At 42.8% G+C, this 19104-nt stretch overlaps 1 protein-coding gene across 4 annotated transcripts in view; it reads right to left on the reverse strand.

The window, feature by feature from the left end:
- The window catches only part of PRKN (parkin RBR E3 ubiquitin protein ligase), a 1341418-nt gene that overhangs the window by 443629 nt on the left and 878685 nt on the right, over positions 1-19104 (reverse strand). The gene's annotated exons all lie outside the window — the stretch shown is intronic.

A 19104-nucleotide genomic window follows, 5' to 3' on the forward strand; every position in this document is an offset into this window, starting at 1 on the left:
CTCAATGCCTGTCACATAGCAGGTGCTTCGTATGGATGTGTTTACTAAATGCTGCAAAGGCTCGAATCAGACTGCCAATTACCCACCCTGAATAGCAGGGCTCTGTCCCATTCTGCTTCACTAAAAGGGAGGAAGGAAACCTGAACCCAAAAGAGGAGTGGGTGTAGTACAGGAACACAGGTCAGGGTCGGGGTGGGCTTGTTGAAATATTCGTGTGATGCTTCAGAGGTGGCATAGCTCCTGGGTGATCCGTAGACACTCAAAACGGAAGGAAAACAGTCACAGGAACTGTCATGGGGGAATAGATACTTTAAGTAGGGAGCTTGATTTCAACAAAGCAGTTATTGGTTGAGCAGCACAGAGGCTCAGGAAGAATAGCCAGGATCATTGAGTAGCTGCTCCTCTCCCAGGGATGGAGTCACCTAAGGGCTTGTAGGGAGAGGAAACTGGGACACCTGGAGAGAGGAGGCAGCAAACTTGACCTATGTCGTCTGGTGATGGTGCCAGGTGCGTGCTGCCGTGTGTGGTCAGGTTTCAGCAGGGTCCTCTGGGTGACTCTGCTGACATACCCCTTTGACAGGCTGGTGGCTTCTGTCCCAGAACTGCAAGGACATCTGAAATCTGCCTCTCTGCTATGTGTTCCCGAGCCCCTTTCTGTCCCCTTCTGTCTCCTCACTGGTGAGGTTAGACCCGCAAGGAGAGGGAGAAGGCAAACATTTGGAAGGACTGAGCAAACCCTGTTGGGTTGAGGAGATTTGGGGAGGAGGTTGAGAATTTATAGAAAATAACTTGTACCTCTATTTCAATATCACAAAGTTACATTTCTTGTGAATGTAATCTGTTGGGTCTAGACACTGCCCCAGTAGCACACTGGGTTTTGGAGTTGTGCAACAACAACAAAAACATTGCATAGAGTTTCAAGCATCTTCCATCATCTGGGAGGAAATTTCTAGAGTCTATTTTCCCTAAACAATTGCTGTTTCTTCCCTCTTCTATAGCAGAAGGGCCAGGTTCATCAAAGCCTGGTATTTTCCACATGTGTAAACAGGCCCTCATGACTTCCCACCTTTACAGATAAGAAAGTTAGGCCATTAACTGAGGTTAATAACTTGTCAAAGGTGACACAGTGGTTTGGCATCAGACTAGCAGTTTCCACTCACAGACTCTGAGAATCCAGGTTACCGAATTTCCCACTTAACCACATCTCCACTTACCACCCACTACAGAAGAATATAAATTGAGGAAATTTCACAGCGGAAGGCATCTATATACAGTTGTGAGTTTTCTGCCTGGGTTACTGAAGAAGCAATGTGTCTTACTACACAGCTGGTATGTTACAATCATCCTCCCCGAGAAAATAAATCCCCTCCCTCTCAGCGACTTTGTTCTTCACATTGACCCTATCTTTATTTCAGTATTGAATGACAGAGGAATGCCTTTTGCAATGTCCATCCTCCCAGAACCCTGCACCTTGATCAGGTCCAGGATCGTTCTTCTGCACGGACTCTTGGAGGTGTCCTCCTGTGGCTTCCTAAGCATTCATACGGCCAGAGCCTCCCGTCTGTGTGCTCATGTTTCAATGACTGTATTCATTCCCTACATGTCTTCTGCTCTAGTGAGTCTTGCCTAGGGCTCGCTTGCCACGGTGAGTCGCCTGGAGCCCCTCCTACGAGTGCATTCTTAGGCTTCTCTTCTCTAGCCCTGTTCCCTCCACAATGGGGCAAGGTTCCTACCATTTTCCAGAACACAGGAAGAATATCACTGGATATGTCTAAAGGTTATTTGGGAAGCAGTAGCTGTTACATGAGGAAGGGATATCCCCATCTTCCAGTTTACCTGAAATATGTGGGTTTGGCTTACCACGTCAGGGTCACCAGTTGTGGGGTCAGCTTTTGGCTTTGTCCAGAAAAGCCAAGGATGGCAGAAAGGATTACTCAAGACTCCGTATGTCAAGAGAGGGGAGAGGGAGGCTAAGGGAAGTCTCCCTGAGCTGCTCTCAAGCCCCCATATTTATTAAGCATTACATGATAGGGTAAACATTACACAATATGTCCTTGGCCACATGCGTGCCAGTAAGAACTTATAGAAAGCATGCAAAACAACAAGACATTCCCAAGACTACAAGAGAGCAGATGCCGAAAGCAGGGTGGAGAACAAGATATTGCATAGATAACATGGTCTAAGGAATTCATGAGCACAGGCAGGACCCAACCCCTGTATACACATTAACTAGGTACTAGTCAGCTGTTTTCAGCAGGGCCAGAAAGCAGTGCAATGTGTTCCCTATAATGTGTCCTTACCCAGGACATAGCTATTTGATTTCCCACAGAAACAGACACCAATTTCTCTCATACTTGCCCCTCACCATTCCTGCCCCCACCTCTGCCAACACATCTCTTCACGAAGTCATCTACAGTTATGTGCACTGATTCTTGTTTTCTGCTCAGACCTGAATTAAAAGAGTCTCAAACAGATAAAATGTGCAGCAGTAGAGCAAATATATCCAACTAGAAGAGAATCCTTTTATCTCATGCTTAGAATCTTGCTGACAGAAAGTGAGAGCCCACATTTAAGGTGCACTAACTGCCCATCTTCGGTGGGAACAAGCAAGGCTGGATCCTCTTATTACAATCATTATCCCAGGAATGAATTAATATGATGTTATTTTCCACTCCTGTTAAAATCTCTTGCACAGAGACACAGAGCAAACATTCACCCCAGGTCGATATAACTCTGCTATGGAGGCATCCCTCTCGGAAGGCAAGTATGCTATGACCTAACAGGTTTCTGGAAACAAACAAACCAACCAACCACCATTTCTTATCTAAGACTGACATCAGGTAGAGGTCTATGAGGTGCTTGTGTGGAAAAAAAAAAAACTCAGGTAGATGCAACCACATACCAGGTCACTGAGTTTAGTGAGTAGAGTGTGATCTCGATTCCAGCCCTGATTTATCTTCAGAGCTAGGCCTTTCCTAACTGCAAGCAGTAAGCCCTTACTTTATGTGATTCTAGGACAGTCACACTGACTTTTTGGACACCAATTTTCATATGTATAAAGTGAATAATACATCTTCTACCCAGCTTTATACAACCAGAGGTATTGTACCCTGAAGTAAAAATACTATACGTGTATCTAATAATGTTAACTTGAGTCTCCTATACCAAGAAAAGTTACCATTCTTTGATGGACTGATCACAAGTTATTTAACAGATGACTTTATTTTCTGGTGATTAAAATATCAACTCAATATCCAATTAATTTCTTAGTCAACTTTTAAAACTTCCTTATGAACAAGCAAGATTTATCTTCTTGCTTCAAACAACCTGATAATCTGGACAAAAAATTTGAAACAATGGTTTTCCAAGACACTGGACATCAGGCAATGAAGGACAATACTTCACAAGAGGCAGGAAACGAATGATCCAAGTCCTATGTCTGCCTCAGCTCACTGTTTTAAGGGAGTTTCCAGGCCCTGGATCAGGGAGGGAGGACCTGGGAAAGCCCAGTAGACTTTCAGAGTCAGAGAGACAGATTTGGGCCTCTTAGGGGGAGAAGGCAGTAAGAGTTTTCGAGACCGGAAAGGAGAGGAGGGGGCTGCATGTTGGACAACTGTATGGGGGCTTCCTCTCAGGTGTCCAGCTGTTCATGGAAACTTAAAAACCACGGAACCACTTGGCAGGATAGCTTGGTAGTTTCTTAAACACATTCCTAACATGGAATCCAGGCATTTCTCTCCTAAACATCTAACCAGTAGAAGGAAAGTCTATGCTCATGCAGAAGCTTGTATGTGAATATTCATAGCAGCCTTATTTGTAATAATACCCCAAGAGTGGACACAACCAAATGTTCTTCAGCTGGTGGATGGATAAACAAACTGTGGTATGTCCATGCAATGCTTTACTCTTCTGCAATAAAAAGGAATGATACATGCCAATACCATGGGTGGATCTCAAAATAATTATGCTGAGTGAAAGAAGCCAAACAAAGCTTATACTGTAGGATTGCATTTGTAAAAGAGTCTTTAAAAATGTAAATAATCTACAGTAGCACAGAGAAGGTCAGTAGTTTACTGAAAATAGGAAGTGGGGACAGAAAGGGGCGAGAGGGAGAAAATACAAAGAAACATAAGCAATGTTTTGAGGATGATGGAGATGTTCCAGATCTTGATCATGCTGGTGCTTTTGCAGGTGTGTACGTGTGCCCTAACTAGTCAAAGTGCACACTTTCCATTAAGTGCATTTTACTGTACGTCAACTTTACCTCAGTGAAAAACTTAATGAGCAGAAAAAAGAATTAAGAATGAAGCGATTTCTTCAACAAAAGATTTTTCATGCATGACTCCCTTCTCATAGTCCAGTTTGAGGGAGGCAGCGACTAGAATCCGTTCGCACACAGTTGCTTCCTTAATCCCATTGTTGCTTTTGAGCAACATACAGAAGAACTGCCACTATGCTCCATTTGAAAACATGCCCATTTCAGATGTGCGGAATGCCAACACAGTTCTTCACAAAGAAAACCTAAGTGTGATAACCTGGTGTGTGCCTTGATTCCTGTCCTCCCAAATGGGTCACACATGTCAGTTGTCCCTGCAAAAAGGAACTAAAGAAATAAGGTCTTGCTTTGGGCCTTAGTTATTTTAGATCTAAATATACACACACCACAATGCAAATGTATATACGTATACACATACACATACATATACATTGGTGGTGGTAGTCTCTTTTGTTATTGTAATTTCTGCTTTCATTTTCCCAGGGAGAGAGACTGGGTCATAGGATTGGATCAATCCCACTTGTTTGAAATGTGTTCCCAGTGAATTGGAAGAGAATTGATCTGGAAACACATAAAAACAACAACAACAACCACAACAACAACAACAACTCCTGACACCCCACCACTACCACTTCTGACGGAAATAAATAGAAAGAAAAATCAATTGATGTGTTTTGCTTATTCATGGGCTTCCAATAAACCCTGGCACCAAAACTGCTCAATTTTAAGAGGCTCTGAATGGTGGTAGTCTTGAGTCTCACTGGCACCGCTAGGTGACCCCTTCCGTTGACGGAATAAGCAGGATAACGAGTGCTTCCCAAAGTCCAGTAACAGAGTTGAGACCTGGTATAATATGGTTTTCACCAGTGACTAGTGATAAAGCCAATTTATTCCATTAAAACTAAACAAAACTCCTTTGTTTGGAGACTATATATTTCCTATTTGGCATGTTAAAATGCCTTTCTTTTATTAGATGATATTGAGGGTAGACATTTTTGTTATTGTGTTTTTAAATATCTTCATTTGTAAAATAAAACATTGCAGCCATACATTGCTCTACTGCTCCTTTCTCTTCTTCTTTTTTTTTTTTTAATATATTAATTTGTTAATAAAAGCCCCAAAGTCCTGGCTTTATCAGTAGTTTTCAGGGCATATAAAAATTTTATAAACATTCTGACTTTGGTTTATATAGGCTTAATTATAATAAAAACAAAGAAGATTAAACATAATCACACATAGTCACAAATGACATTGCCGCTTCTAAAGGGTAAGATATCTCATCTTTAATTTCCTCGATGCAGTATCTTCAGAAATAGCTTGACCCACCAAGCTTTCAGAAAGAACAAACAAGGAATCAGGATAATCAGTTCATACTGTTACTCTAAGGAGAACACCTGGTGATGTGGAACTGTGATAAGTGAACTAATATTCCTCAGAAAGTCTCCTAGAGATGGGCTGTGTAAACAGGGACCACAACTTGCTAAGCTTAGACCATAACACGAACATACACTTTCATTAGTGTGACTGCAAACAGCCATACAGGAGTATCAGGTGGGGGTGAACTGAATCAGGCTGAATAGGGTGGAAAAGAGGGAAATGGACAACTGTCCAGTGGTGTTTCTGAACCCTCCTGAGAGACTGGGTCTGGGTTACCATAAAGAAACAGTGTGTAGATAGGAGCCTAGGGACCATATTTTCCTTGTAAGATCCTTGTGAGACTTAGGTCAGAAAAAGCACAATACTGGGGACATGCTGACAAAAGTCAAGCAAAGTGGGAAAGACTGGCTATTCTATTCACTGTTAGGCTGAATTGAGCAAATGGGGCAGTTAACTCATAGCAAGAAGAACCATTTTTAGAGAAGGCACTGAAACTACAGCAACGGTGTGGTATTTGCCTCAAATAATGAGAAGGCAGTTGACTTACAAAAGTAGGGGTTTGGGGGTGCCTGGCTGGCTCAGTCAGTTAAGCATCCAACTCTTGATTTCGACTCAGGTCATGATCTCACTATGGGTGGGATCAAGTCCTGCTCATCAGGCTCTGTGTTGACAGTGTGGAGCCTGCTTGCTGTTCTCTCTCTCCCCGTCTCTCTGCCTCTTCCCCTCTCGTGTTCACTTGCTCTCTTTCTCTCTCAAAATAAACAAACAAACAAACAAACAAACAAACAAACAAACATTTAAAAAAAAGTAGGGGCTTGGAACTTAGCATGCTTGTTTTGCACACTCTGTGGAGTCTGGAGAAGGATCCAGACTGATCAAGATTGGGTAGGGGGTGGGAAGGGGGGGGGGCTGTCCTGGGTGAGGTCCTGCAGACATATGGCTTGCGAGTGGAAAACATTTTTCAAATTAAAAAAACATAAGTGATTTATCAAAAATTATAAATGTAGGGGCGCCTGGGGGGCTCAGTGAGTTAAGCATCTGACTTCCGCTCAGGTCATGATCTCACGGTTCATGGGTTCGAGCCCTGCATAGGGCTCTGTGCTGACAGCTCGGAGCCTGGAGCCTGGAGCCTGCTTTGGATTCTGTGTCTCCCTCTCTCTCTTCCCATAACCGATTCATGCTCTGTCTCCCTCCTTCTCTCAAAAATAAACAAACATTAAAAAAATGTTTTTAAATTATAAATGTAAATAGTAAAAAAATGTCATTCATTATACCACCATAGAAATAGAACAATGACATAAACAAACTTTCTCAGTAAACACTTGAAACTCTCAACCTCACTTAATAACTTAAACTTATTAGTCAATAACATATTATTTTGCCTATCAAATATACAAGCTTTTCTAAAAATAAATTTCAACGGTGGTTAGTTTCGGTAAGATGGGCTCACTATTGTTGATAGGAGGGTTAACTGGCAAAATCTTTAGAAGGACAAATGAGTATTATGGTTTATATCACAAGTCTTATATAGTTCATTACTTACAGCACAACACCTCTACATCTAACAATCTCTCCTGTGACAGTGACCGAGTCAGCAACTAAGATTACCTAGAAAGATGTTCATTGCAGCATTATTCACAAATAATTTTAAAATTGCAAATAATTTAAATTTCCAAGATTTGAAAGTGATTAAATGCAAGAGTATTTGCATTTTAAATAAGATATGCTATAGGAAAGCATGAAAAAAAAAAAAACCTTTTGAAATGGGAATGACTTAAGAATATTCTCCCAAAGTGTTGCTATGTAATAAAATCAAAATCAAAATACAAAACTACAGGACATAATTCTCTCTTGCTAATCTAACAATACACAAACACAGACACATGCACATACACATTTGTGCAGGGGAAAAACAGGGACCAAACAACCCTATCCAAAATATTAACAGCAGTGAGTGGACAGTGAGTATAGAGGTGATACATTTTCATTTTTTAAATTTTAAAGAGAAAACATATTCTTATAAAAATTTAAATAATTACAGATAATGTAAAGCAAAAAGTAAAACTCTCCAATTACCAAAATCCCAATAACCTACTCACGTTTCCACATCTTCACCAACATACCCATAGACATTAGTCCGAAGTGCAGAGTGTATTTAAATATATTTTAAATATATTTAAAGAGTGTATTGGCATATCTTGGATATCTTTTCAATTCAGTATATAAGCTTCATTCCTACTAATAATTGGTTAGAATTCCATAGCTATAAAGAAACTTACTTAACCCACCCCAAGACAAAATGTTTATTTATTTAATCCACAGATAATTTTTTATCAGTTTATTATTTTTTTTAATTTTTTTTTCAACGTTTATTTATTTTTGGGACAGAGAGAGACAGAGCATGAACGGGGGAGGGGCAGAGAGAGAGGGAGACACAGAATCGGAAACAGGCTCCAGGCTCTGAGCCATCAGCCCAGAGCCTGACGCGGGGCTCGAACCCACGGACCGAGAGATCGTGACCTGGCTGAAGTCGGATGCTTAACCGACTGCGCCACCCAGGCGCCCCTTATTATTTTTTTCATCACGATAAGTGTACTCTTTAATCTGCATCCCTAGATTACCCATCCCTCTACCTACCTCCCCTCTGATAACCATCAGTTTGATCTCTATAGTTAAGAGAACTGTTTCTTGTTTTGTCTCTTTTTTTTTTCCTTTGCTCGTTTGTTTTCTTAAATTCTACATATAAGTCGTTTTCTGACTGACTTATTTCGCTTAGCACGATACACTCTAGGTCCATCCATGTCATTGCAAATGGCAAGATTTCATTCTTTTTTATGGCTGAATAATATTCCATTGTATGTATACACCACATCTTCTTTATCCATTCATCAGTTGTTGGACACTTTGCTTCCATAATTTGGTTATTGTAAGTAATGTTGCAATAAACAGAGGAGTGCACGTATCCCTTTGAATTAGTGTTACTTTAATTTTTTACTTATTTATTTTTGAATTAGTGTTTTTGTATCGTTTGGGTAAACACCCAGTCGTGCGATTGCTGGATCATAGGGTAGTTCTATTTTTCATTTTTTGAGGAACCTCCACACTGTTCTCCAGAGCGGCTGCACCAGTTTGCATTCCCACCAACAGTGCACGAGGGTTCCTGTTATCCACATCTTCGCCAACACCTGCTTCTTGTGTAAAACAATTTATTTTTTATCCAGACTTTTCACTATGCCAAATAATGTTGCATTGAACAGCTTGGCCATTTCTGTCTGCACTCTTTCTTTAGAAAACCTATGTGGAAGTATAATTTTTGGGAAAAAGGAATGGCCCATTTATTTTCACAACTACTATCAAATTGTTCTCCCAATTAGCCCTTCTACTTCACACCCCCAACACTGTACATGAGAGAACCTGTACCCCTATAGCCTTGTCTGGACATTTTCTGTCTCTTTCATTTCTATCAATGGAGAAATTTCTTACTTTAACCTGCTTTTAAAAACTATTAGTGAGTTCGCTTTTAAGTTGTTTGGCCCTTTATATTTCTATTGTGAATGGCCTATTCATATCTCGAGCTGAGACCATTCACTGCTTCCTAATACTCATTTTTTCTTACTTCCTTAGTAATAACATCCCAATTTTTAATAGGATGCATGGCCACACAGGACTAAGACTAAAATTCTCGTTCTCCTTTAAATGTAGGTATAGTCATACAGCTAAATATTGCCTGATGGGATATAAGACAAAAAGAAAGCTTGCTACTTTCAGGAACTGTTTTTAAAGGAAAAGTGCATGTCCTTTCTAATTTGGAATCTGGATATGATTCCTTTCTAAGTTGGAATCTGGATATGATCATTGGAACTTAAGCATTCATCTTGGACCAGGAGTAAAAGACAAATATTATGGAGGTTGGCACAACAAAATAGAGGGGTTTCTTTTTTTTTCTTTTTTTAAATGTTTATTTTTGAGAGAGAGAGAGAGAGAGAGAGAGAGACAGATAGATAGACAACATGTGACCTGGGGAGGGGCAGAGAGAGAGCAAGACACAGAATCCAAAGCAGGCTCCAGGCTCTGAGCTGTCAGCACAGAGCCCGACATGGGGCTAGAATTCATGAACTGTGAGATCATGACCTGAGCCAAAGCTGGATGTTTAACTGACTGAGCCACCCAGGTGCCCCCAAAATAGAGGGGTTTCAAGGATTCAAGGTATTTAAGGAACACCTTACCTGTCCTGGGCCATTTATTTCTAGACGCTGTTTAAATGAGAATTAAATCTTTGCTTTTTTATTATGGACCTTCTATCACCTGCAATTTAACCTTAATCTTAACTGATAAAATGTCCCTTCTCAGTTTTTCTCTTTTTTTCTTATTGATGTGAAGTTCGTTATAAAATATGGATAGAATATCCTCTGTCTGCCAACAGAAAATTATGAAACAAATTATATAAAATCCTTCTATTCATCCATTCATACATCAGGTTAATAATTCATTACTCTGCAACTTTTACCCAAAGGCAATGCTTGGGGGGATGTGAGAGGAAGGTGCACTGCAGACACCATGAGGAATCCAAACAATCAAAAAACATTTCCCAAACTTCTGTCTATACGCACTTGAGATATTGCGGCTACCCAAGGAGATAAAGATATTTTTTCTCATTTTCAACAAAGAAAAAAAGAAAAATCCCAACTTCTTGCTTCTATTGGCTAGCAGAATAAAATTACAGCTTTACTTTAATGGAAAACTATCTCAAAAATCACAATCCTTTGAACTGTTAGGGTACTGCATTAAAGCTACCTTTGGGAAGTCACAAGTCATTGCTGCAGATACGAATACTGATGAGCACACTCTATTGGTACTAGGTATTGGTACCTAGGACAACTACTTAAGCAGATTTTCTCTTAGTGACAGGAACTGAAGCTTTAAGTTTCTTTACCTGCACGGGCCCCTTCATGGCTGTGGTGGGGATCCAACAATGTGCTTACATGGACAAGTATTTCTGGAAATTTGAAAAGCTATTTTAACTGCAGTTGGTTAAGACAGGTGTATCTTTCCACTGCAACGTCCTCTCTGGTCGAATCATCCTAGGCTAGGTGATATGAAAGTGGTACTGGGCGTTTGGGGTATCTAGCCTAGGGGAATTTGAACTGGATACACATTTTGCTTGCCATTTAGTTAGATAGATGTATGGGGTTTCCAATTCATTCTGCAATGAATTAACTTACTGCCAGGTAATCTGGCAGAGAAACACCTTCCAGGGATCCTCCTAGCACTGACTATGTCAACAAGTCCACCCAACGCCATGGCTGATTGGTCAAGATCAGGATTATGATAAGGCATCTAGCACCAGCATCAGAAATATGTGGGTGTCATATGTAGGAGATGAATCACTGGGTTCTACTCCTGAAACCAAGACTATACTGTATGTTAATTAATTGAATTTAAATAATAATCATAATCATAATCATAAAGAAATGTGGATGGAAAAAGGACACAAGTTTTGAAATTTAGGGAGCCAGAAGCTCATTGGTGTGTATTTCTTTCACTCATCAAATGTATAAAATGATAAGTGGGAGATTGATTCCCATCAATACCTGGTCCAATGGAAATTCTTTTTGGACAGGAACATACTTGGTTATGCAGTTTACATAATCATAAACATAACGTATGCACTTTTCTTTCTTTTTTTTTTTTTTAAAGGAATGACTTGAAACAGAACTTAGTAGTATTCCTGTGCTTGAGAAGCAAAAACCTATAGCAATTCTACAGTGAGTATGTCAATTATGAAGTTGCATATTTTATATATTCTCATGTAGTGGATCACGTCTTACTGCATCTGACATCTTAACCAGAAGAAATCTGGACTTTCGATGAAATAGCACACAAATTGCCACAGACTAGCAAAATGCCTCAAGAAGCAAGTACTCTCTTCTAATGACCAAATTCCTACGTTATTCATCAATAAATAACTACATCTGGCAATAAGCAAGCCTTTCGATTATCTGATAATTAATGAGGAGGAATAATCACAGGGTCATATTGGAAAAATATTTAAATGTTTTGCTGACTTGACATGATTCGCTAACATTGACGAAAACAACATCGAACTCATAATACGCCGATATAAGTAACACACTGAAATTCAATGAGGAATGTTGTCAATTTATCGAGTATTTAAGACCAGTCATTACGCCAGAAAGCCTGAAGTGCACTGAAGTCTTACAGACCTTATATAAAAGAAAATCACTACAGGTTGCCTCAAATTTAAAAACAAGCCTAAGTTATTTATAACATTCCAAAAAGAAGTTATAAAACCGTTATAAAAAATTAATCAACCATGTTAAGGGAAAGATTGAATTATCTTTCTATTCTTTCTATACAAAATGGCACTACAAAAATCAATGCCATATGAAAAGGCCATCAAAGAGTGTGCCACCAAAAAGTGTAGGAAAAAAATATTACAGAGGGGTGTCAGGCGGTTGGTTACTAAATATATATACTATGTTATGCTCTTGAAGCATGGTTTTCACGGTGTCTGTTGGCTTATTTTATTTATTTTTTAATTTTTTTTTCAACGTTTTTATTTATTTTTGGGACAGAGAGAGACAGAGCATGAACGGGGGAGGGGCAGAGAGAGAGGGAGACCCAGAATCGGAAACAGGCTCCAGGCTCCGAGCCATCAGCCCAGAGCCTGACGCGGGGCTCGAACTCACGGACCGCGAGATCGTGACCTGGCTGAAGTCGGACGCTTAACCGACTGCGCCACCCAGGCGCCCCTGTTGGCTTTTTAAAATCTGTAATCTGTTATGATTTGTCTTCTCATTCTCAATTATAGTAATAATTCTGTATTGTTTCTCTTACAAAGGGACACCCAAAATGGTGTAGTCCAGATTCCACAAAATCTGAATCTATTTCTGTTTCTCTGCATAAGGGTCCTCTGAGGTCTCCATTCGCTGAGCACCCCTATCTTTCCAAAACACCTTCTGGACTAGACTGCTCACTGCCAGGGCCACCTTTGCAGAGGGTCCTTGTCAAACCCTTTGAGATTTAACTTTAATCCAACTTAAAGTCTTGACTTCATACATGGCTCTGGGCCGACACAAGTAGCCTTTCAGCAAGGAGCTTCTGTAGGCTTGAATGAAATGTCACAGCTTCCTGGGCACTGAGTTTCGCAACGTTATCGGGTGATGAAGCATGCCAGCTCGGCAGGGGGTGCACCTTGAGCAAAGGGATTGGGAACCAGAAGGAAGCTGGGCAGGTAAATTCCCTCTCCTTTCTGCCCTGTGAGGGATAGCCAGCTTGTGGGTTTTCCCTTGTGAATTTCCCCCCAAAATCCTCTGGGCCATATAAACACACCTGTTAAGAGACCAGTGGGGTCTGTTTTGCTCCTGTGAAGTTGAAGCCTGCACGAACGCAATGGATGGCTCGGTATCTTCTCTTCCTTAATTGCCCTTTACCTTCTACCCTCACCACTCTGAACTTTCACTTCCCAAGTAAGGGAATGGATTATTGCTTCAGGCTCTGCTCTGGAGAAGATTCTGGCTCAAGTGAGAAGGTTCTGGCAGTGATCTCGTGTAGGAAGAGCTCATTACTGTCAGCTCTTATCATTACCAAAATTATCCATATGCAAACAGAGCAGTTATCAGATGACTCTTTGTTACTGCTCTGATATCCAATGTGAGGAATAAAAACAGTGAATGACATTCACTTAAAAGGTAGAAAAAAAATCACATTGAAGACAAATTTTAAAGGGATAGCATATTAAAATAAGTTATTAACTTGGAAAACGAAAGTATAAAGATAGACCGCATTTTGATAAGGCCAAGTTTTGGTTAGCTGTGATAGATGGACAATATGTGTGCACATTTATACACACAGACATACCTGTACTATCAAAGTAGCAGAAAATAAGGCATTTCTGTTCATCCTTGCAGAAAACCTATTACTATTCCAATGCAAAAGTGAAGGCTCCTAACAGTTCAATTTATGTGTGTCTGCGGCCGTGTTCGGTTCACTGTCATTGTTCTCCCATGAAACGCGGTGACCACTCCTGTCTCCGAAGCAGGGTGCCTTTGCCTGTTCCACCCGGTCAGCTCTAGACAGATGGTCACAACACACATCTCCAAATCATGCCAAAACAAAGATTGAATCTGGCAGAAGGCTTCACCCGCAACTTCCTTTCCCAAAGACACTCAATACATTTGCTTGGTAGCCTTTCTGACAGGCACCAATTAAACACAGGAGCAGGCAGGAACGGACACACTGAACCAAGATGTAGAGGAGCAAATAAGGCGAAAATGCACCACTGAAATAGGCCTCCCCCAACAGGAAGACTTATGTTTCTCTCTCTTGTGGAAATACAAAGCCCACAGAGTATGTAAGTTTGATTTGCATTTGGAGCGCGGGACTATAACTCAACAAGATGGCGTAGTGCTGCTTCAGAGAGTGAATTGTGGGTGTGCAGCAGGCTTAGGGGCACTACCATGTTTACAAAAGAAGCCACAGAATTCTGCCTGCCTATCTCACACACGTTCCGTGGCCAGGTTCCATAATGAGCCCATCTTTCCATGTCTGAAACAAGGGGATACTTAACTCCCCAGGCGTTCTTACTGGTGCTTCACCACAGCGAGTACCAGCCATTAGAGGGGTGCAGGGCACATGACATCCTTCTCAAATGGCACTTTCCTCGCAGGTCACGGGTACGCCAAGGAACCCAGCTTCTCCAGTTGATGTTTTAATGTAACCACCCGAAGAGTGTAGAAAGACGTGTTTTTTGGACCCTGAGCAAATTACCAGAGCAGATAGGTATTCAGAGAATAACCATGTCTGTATAACCGTGTCACTGAATTTTTAAAAATTTTAATCCATTTGGACTCAAAATTAGGGCTTTCTCTTGGATTCATCTAAATGGATCAGCCATTTTAAATGGGAGCTCATTTGTTCAAATTAGTAAAGGACAACAGAATTCTATTTCTGCCCAAGTTGACTTACTGATCATTTACCAGGTAAATAATCTGGGAAGTTTATTCACGTCCTTGTCCTTTTCTAGACCTCGCCATGGTTTTGCTTATTTGGAATTGTGCTATAGTTTTTGTCCCCGTGATATGTCCCCATGTAACAGAAGGAAAAGCCTGAGACCTTTAGGAAGGAAGAAATCACCTCTTACAGTGTGTTTTGAGAGTGAAGATCTGTAGAAACACGAAGATTCTTTTTCTGTGAAATCCTGTTTATCACGCAACTCTGAGTAACCAGCCAAGTACGGGGCGCACAAGAGAACCATCAGACCCTGTTCCTCTCCTCAGATAATTTCAGATGTAGTCAATTCAATCATAATAAAGCTGTACCAATGATTTAGTGTCATATTTTCTCATTTTTCTGCTATTTACAGAAAATAGGGGTTGTACATCAAGGACATTTAAACACCCAGACATTTTTAACCTTATTTACTTTAGGACCGATCTTTGACAGGACTTCCTGTTCCCTGGAGCATCACAAGCACAGACGAGTGGTCCAGGGGGCTCGCGATGAGCAGTGACAGACAGGGCCCACCCAGGGCCCTTGGGAGCATCCAAGTGGGTGCTGCTTTCTGAGGGTCCACTGGCCCCGCTCTGCTCTGCCTGTGAAAGGGGCTGATTGCCGAGCTGTCCTGCCTCCTTTGTTCTGTTGTCCCCCTCCTCCTTGTAATTGCCACCCCCTCCACCCCATCCCCTCTATTTCCAACTTGGGGCTGCTTCTAACTACGCTTGGCTGGGAGAGGGCACTCGAATAGCACACACAATAATGGTAATGGCACAGTAACAAGCCGGGGCAAAGTGGAGGCTCTTGCCTGCACAAGAGCTGACTGGCGAACCAGATGCTGCAGGGCCTTCCTTGGAGCAAACCACCCTGATGGCACTGAGTTTTGTGACAGTTTTCTTTTCCCTCAGAGACGCTTTTACAAGGCTAGGCTTTTGGCATTTTTCACTTATCTTCAGGCTGTCTGTGTTCCCAGCGGTCTGATAATCAGACAAGTGGGGTTTGTCCCAGAGCTAACAGGAATTAGAGCTGATTTCCTGAGGTTGCTTTGGCCCGAGGGCCCCTGCTGGCCCTGCTCTCTGCTTCCGGGTGGATCCTGGGGCCCCGAAAGGCACTCTCAGGACTGCAGCCTCTGGGCAGACCCAGTCGGGGCACCCGAACTCACGCGGGGATGCATTATAGACAGGAGGCCTGCGGCTTACCACAGGAGAGCGAAGGAAGTGATAGCCCTTGGAGCTCAGGGAAGCAGTTTGGGGGAATCATCAGAGCTCCCATGACCTGGATTTGGGGGCCCCAAACCCCTCGGCCTTCATGCCACGTAGCATCAAATGCCAACGCACGTTGATACAAGGACCCAGGATGGCAATGGCTTACATAGCAAGTGTAAGCCCCAGATTTGCACAGGGCTAGGGATGACTCTTAGCATCTTCGCTTGCTCTGAGGCTTGAGACTGTGTTGCTGTCCAGCTGCAGTCATGTTAGCTACTTTGTCCCTACCACCACGTTCTTACTAATTTCTCAACAGTGACCCTACAGGTTATACTTTGTTACCGCATTTTTTTAAAAATTGTATTTTTCTGGGAGAGGGGGAGAGGAGGAGAGGAGGAGAGGAGGAGAGGGAGAGAGGGAGAAAAGATGAGACTGAGCAGGGGAGAGGCAGAGAGACAGGGGGGACAGGAGATCACAAGTGGGCTCCATGCTGACAGCAGCCAGCCTGACGCGGGGCTTGAACTCACAAACTGAAAGATGAAGACCTGAGCCGAAGTCGGACGCTCAACTGACTAATCCACCCAGGCATCCCACGTTATCCCATATTTTAGGGAGAGGTAAGTCAGTCTCCACAAGGTAAAATCAGTTTGCCCCACGTCATGCTCCACAGTTAAGAAATGCGAGGATTTGTCCTCAGGCTTCCCTGGAACCACCTGCCCTGTCACCTAGCCTGTTACCTGCCTCTGTATCACCACCGGCAAAGTGTCCCTGGGACACTATTACTTGATGCAAGGCATTCTCAATCTTAAATGTCTCTCTGCTGCCTACAGAATAAATACAAATTTATTAGCATGAGATTCTGTTTGCCTTGTCTACAGTCTCCTAATGGTGGGCAGCTCATTAAGGAGAACAAAGAAAAGCAGCCTGGCTGATTCTGGACACACGGCGGCCAATGCCTCCCTCTCCTCTGACCCGGTGTCCTGACCACAGCTTATCAGACCAAGGGCATGCACGAGCCATGGGAGCAAACACAGGCTGGCCAGCCATCCGGGTTCTGGCTCATCTCATTTGTACCCAGCTCTCTTTTGATCAACAGCAAACATCACTCCTTAGTATGGAAATAGGATCCAAAAAGAAAGGGAGGCTAGCTGGTCCATAAGGAGACTGAATCCACAGAGCCTCATTAGTGACTATGTTTCAACCAAGAGATTCGGAGGCAACTAGGTGCTCTATAGCTCCCGCTTACAGCATTCGTGAAACAAAACACAATGAAATAAAAATAAAGGCTTTGTATTAAGAGCTGGCCTCTATCACCGGGGTGATGTTTATTGGATGTGAAGCTGTTATTTGTTCAGATGTATTTCTAAGTACATGTGACATGTCAGCTGCTTGCAGATCATCTGCTTCCTCCTCACATACCCAGCTCAAAATCAACATGAAGTGACAGAAAGGCACGAATATCAGTGTCCTGCATTCTGCTCACAAAACCACCTTGACACGTCAACTGGCGGTGGAAGACGCCTCCATCGGGGTTCCTGATTTTCATAACATCGGCCATGTGTCTCAAGGAAATGCATCTCAAAATAATCAACTCTGAACTTCAGAGCTGGAAGCAGAGGACTGGCTACAGGAAGAGAAGGGATGTTCTGTTCTTCTCTTTCATATGGGGGATTCTTACTGTTCAGTCCAGTGAATGGCAAATCTGGTTGGATTTTTTTAATCATGGTGTATAGCCGGTAAATGTCAGCTGGCTTGGCTCCCCATTAGAGCCCCGAGCAGAGGCTAAGGGAGGGAGACATGTGGGAAGGAGACAGGGGGATGGAGATGGGATGGAGGGGAAGGGAGGAGACAGGCAGGAGGGACACAGGAGGAAAGGACATGGGGGAGGGGTGGAGAGGGGGACAGAGGACCCACAGCCCTCTTCCACCACGGCTGAGGTCTGGAGCTGCCCCTGGTCTGTATCTCTTCAGGGAAGCCTCTGATAAAGTGGCAGCAGCAGCAGCAGCAGCAGCTGTGGGCCACAGCCACTGGGATCTGCTAGGGAGCCAAGAAGGTCTCAGGGGGTCTCTCTGAGAAGGTCCCCCAGGCCCTGGGATCCAATAAGTTGTCTGGTTTGGCCACCTTGGGTTTATTCCCATTTGGAAGTCTCTCTGATGTAGAATTTCCTTGGCCTCCTATTTACCCATTGCACACAATGTTTGCTACCAATAGAGAATCCTCGAGAAGGTGCTAGATCACTGGATACACATGTTTCTTCCTCTTCACATCATTCACACCCCATCATTTACTCCTGACGCTTCTCAATTAGCGACCACTTTTGCAAAAGAGCAAGCTCGAGAAAAAATGCAAATGTTTATTAGGGATGCCTGGATTTTAAAATTCAAAGTGAAAGTAGCGTTACGGGGTCCCCTAGAAACACACAGTTCTTGAATATCTTACTACTTTATTGATGGAAGTATGCTAATGAGAACAATAGCACTGCTTTTCAGACTCTAAAAGATCCTATTGGGCATTCTGAAAGAAGTTGTAACACAGAGGCAGATTCCTAAGGCTTCCTTGGTGCTTTATACTCAAAGAGTCTTTGTTTACGTTAACATGTGTCACCCTAGCACAGGGTTCTCAGCCTCAGCAGAGTTGACATTTGGGGCTAGATGTACATTTCTCTGTTGGGGGGCTGTTCTGTGCACTGCAGGTGCTTAGGAGCATCCCTGGTCTTGACGAACGAGGTCCCAATGGCACTCATCCTGACAACCTAAGACATCGCCAAAGGTCTTGCTTGGGGCAGGGAAGGGAGGATGGACCACAGGGTGCAGAATCCTCTATCCCTCTCCTCACACCCTTTTAAGAACCCCTGTCCTAGAGTGAAACCCAAAAGAGGTATTATTATTAGCTCACTTAACAGATAGGAAATCAAGCGTAAGGTTAACGAAATGAACAGGCTTGCCTCAGGTCACAGAGCACAGTGTGTAAGAAGTGGCCCATCCTAGACAACTACCAGGTGCCAGTGAGGCATCGGCTCTGGGCTGAAAGGTGACAGGTGCCTGCTGACCTTAACTCAGGCCTCCCCCCTTTCTGACTGACCCAGCAGGAATGGCTTTCCAGCCAGGGGAGCTGAGAATGGCAGGAGGGGAGAGCATCCCTAACTTCTGGAGTCTCCGGTGGGTGCTGCACAGGAAATGGCCTCCCGTGTGGTCAAATGACTTTCCTTGTACTGAGGCATTTGCCCTGAAG

Source organism: Felis catus, chromosome B2 (assembly GCF_018350175.1).
Source record: "Felis catus isolate Fca126 chromosome B2, F.catus_Fca126_mat1.0, whole genome shotgun sequence".
Classification (NCBI taxonomy): domain Eukaryota; kingdom Metazoa; phylum Chordata; class Mammalia; order Carnivora; family Felidae; genus Felis; species Felis catus.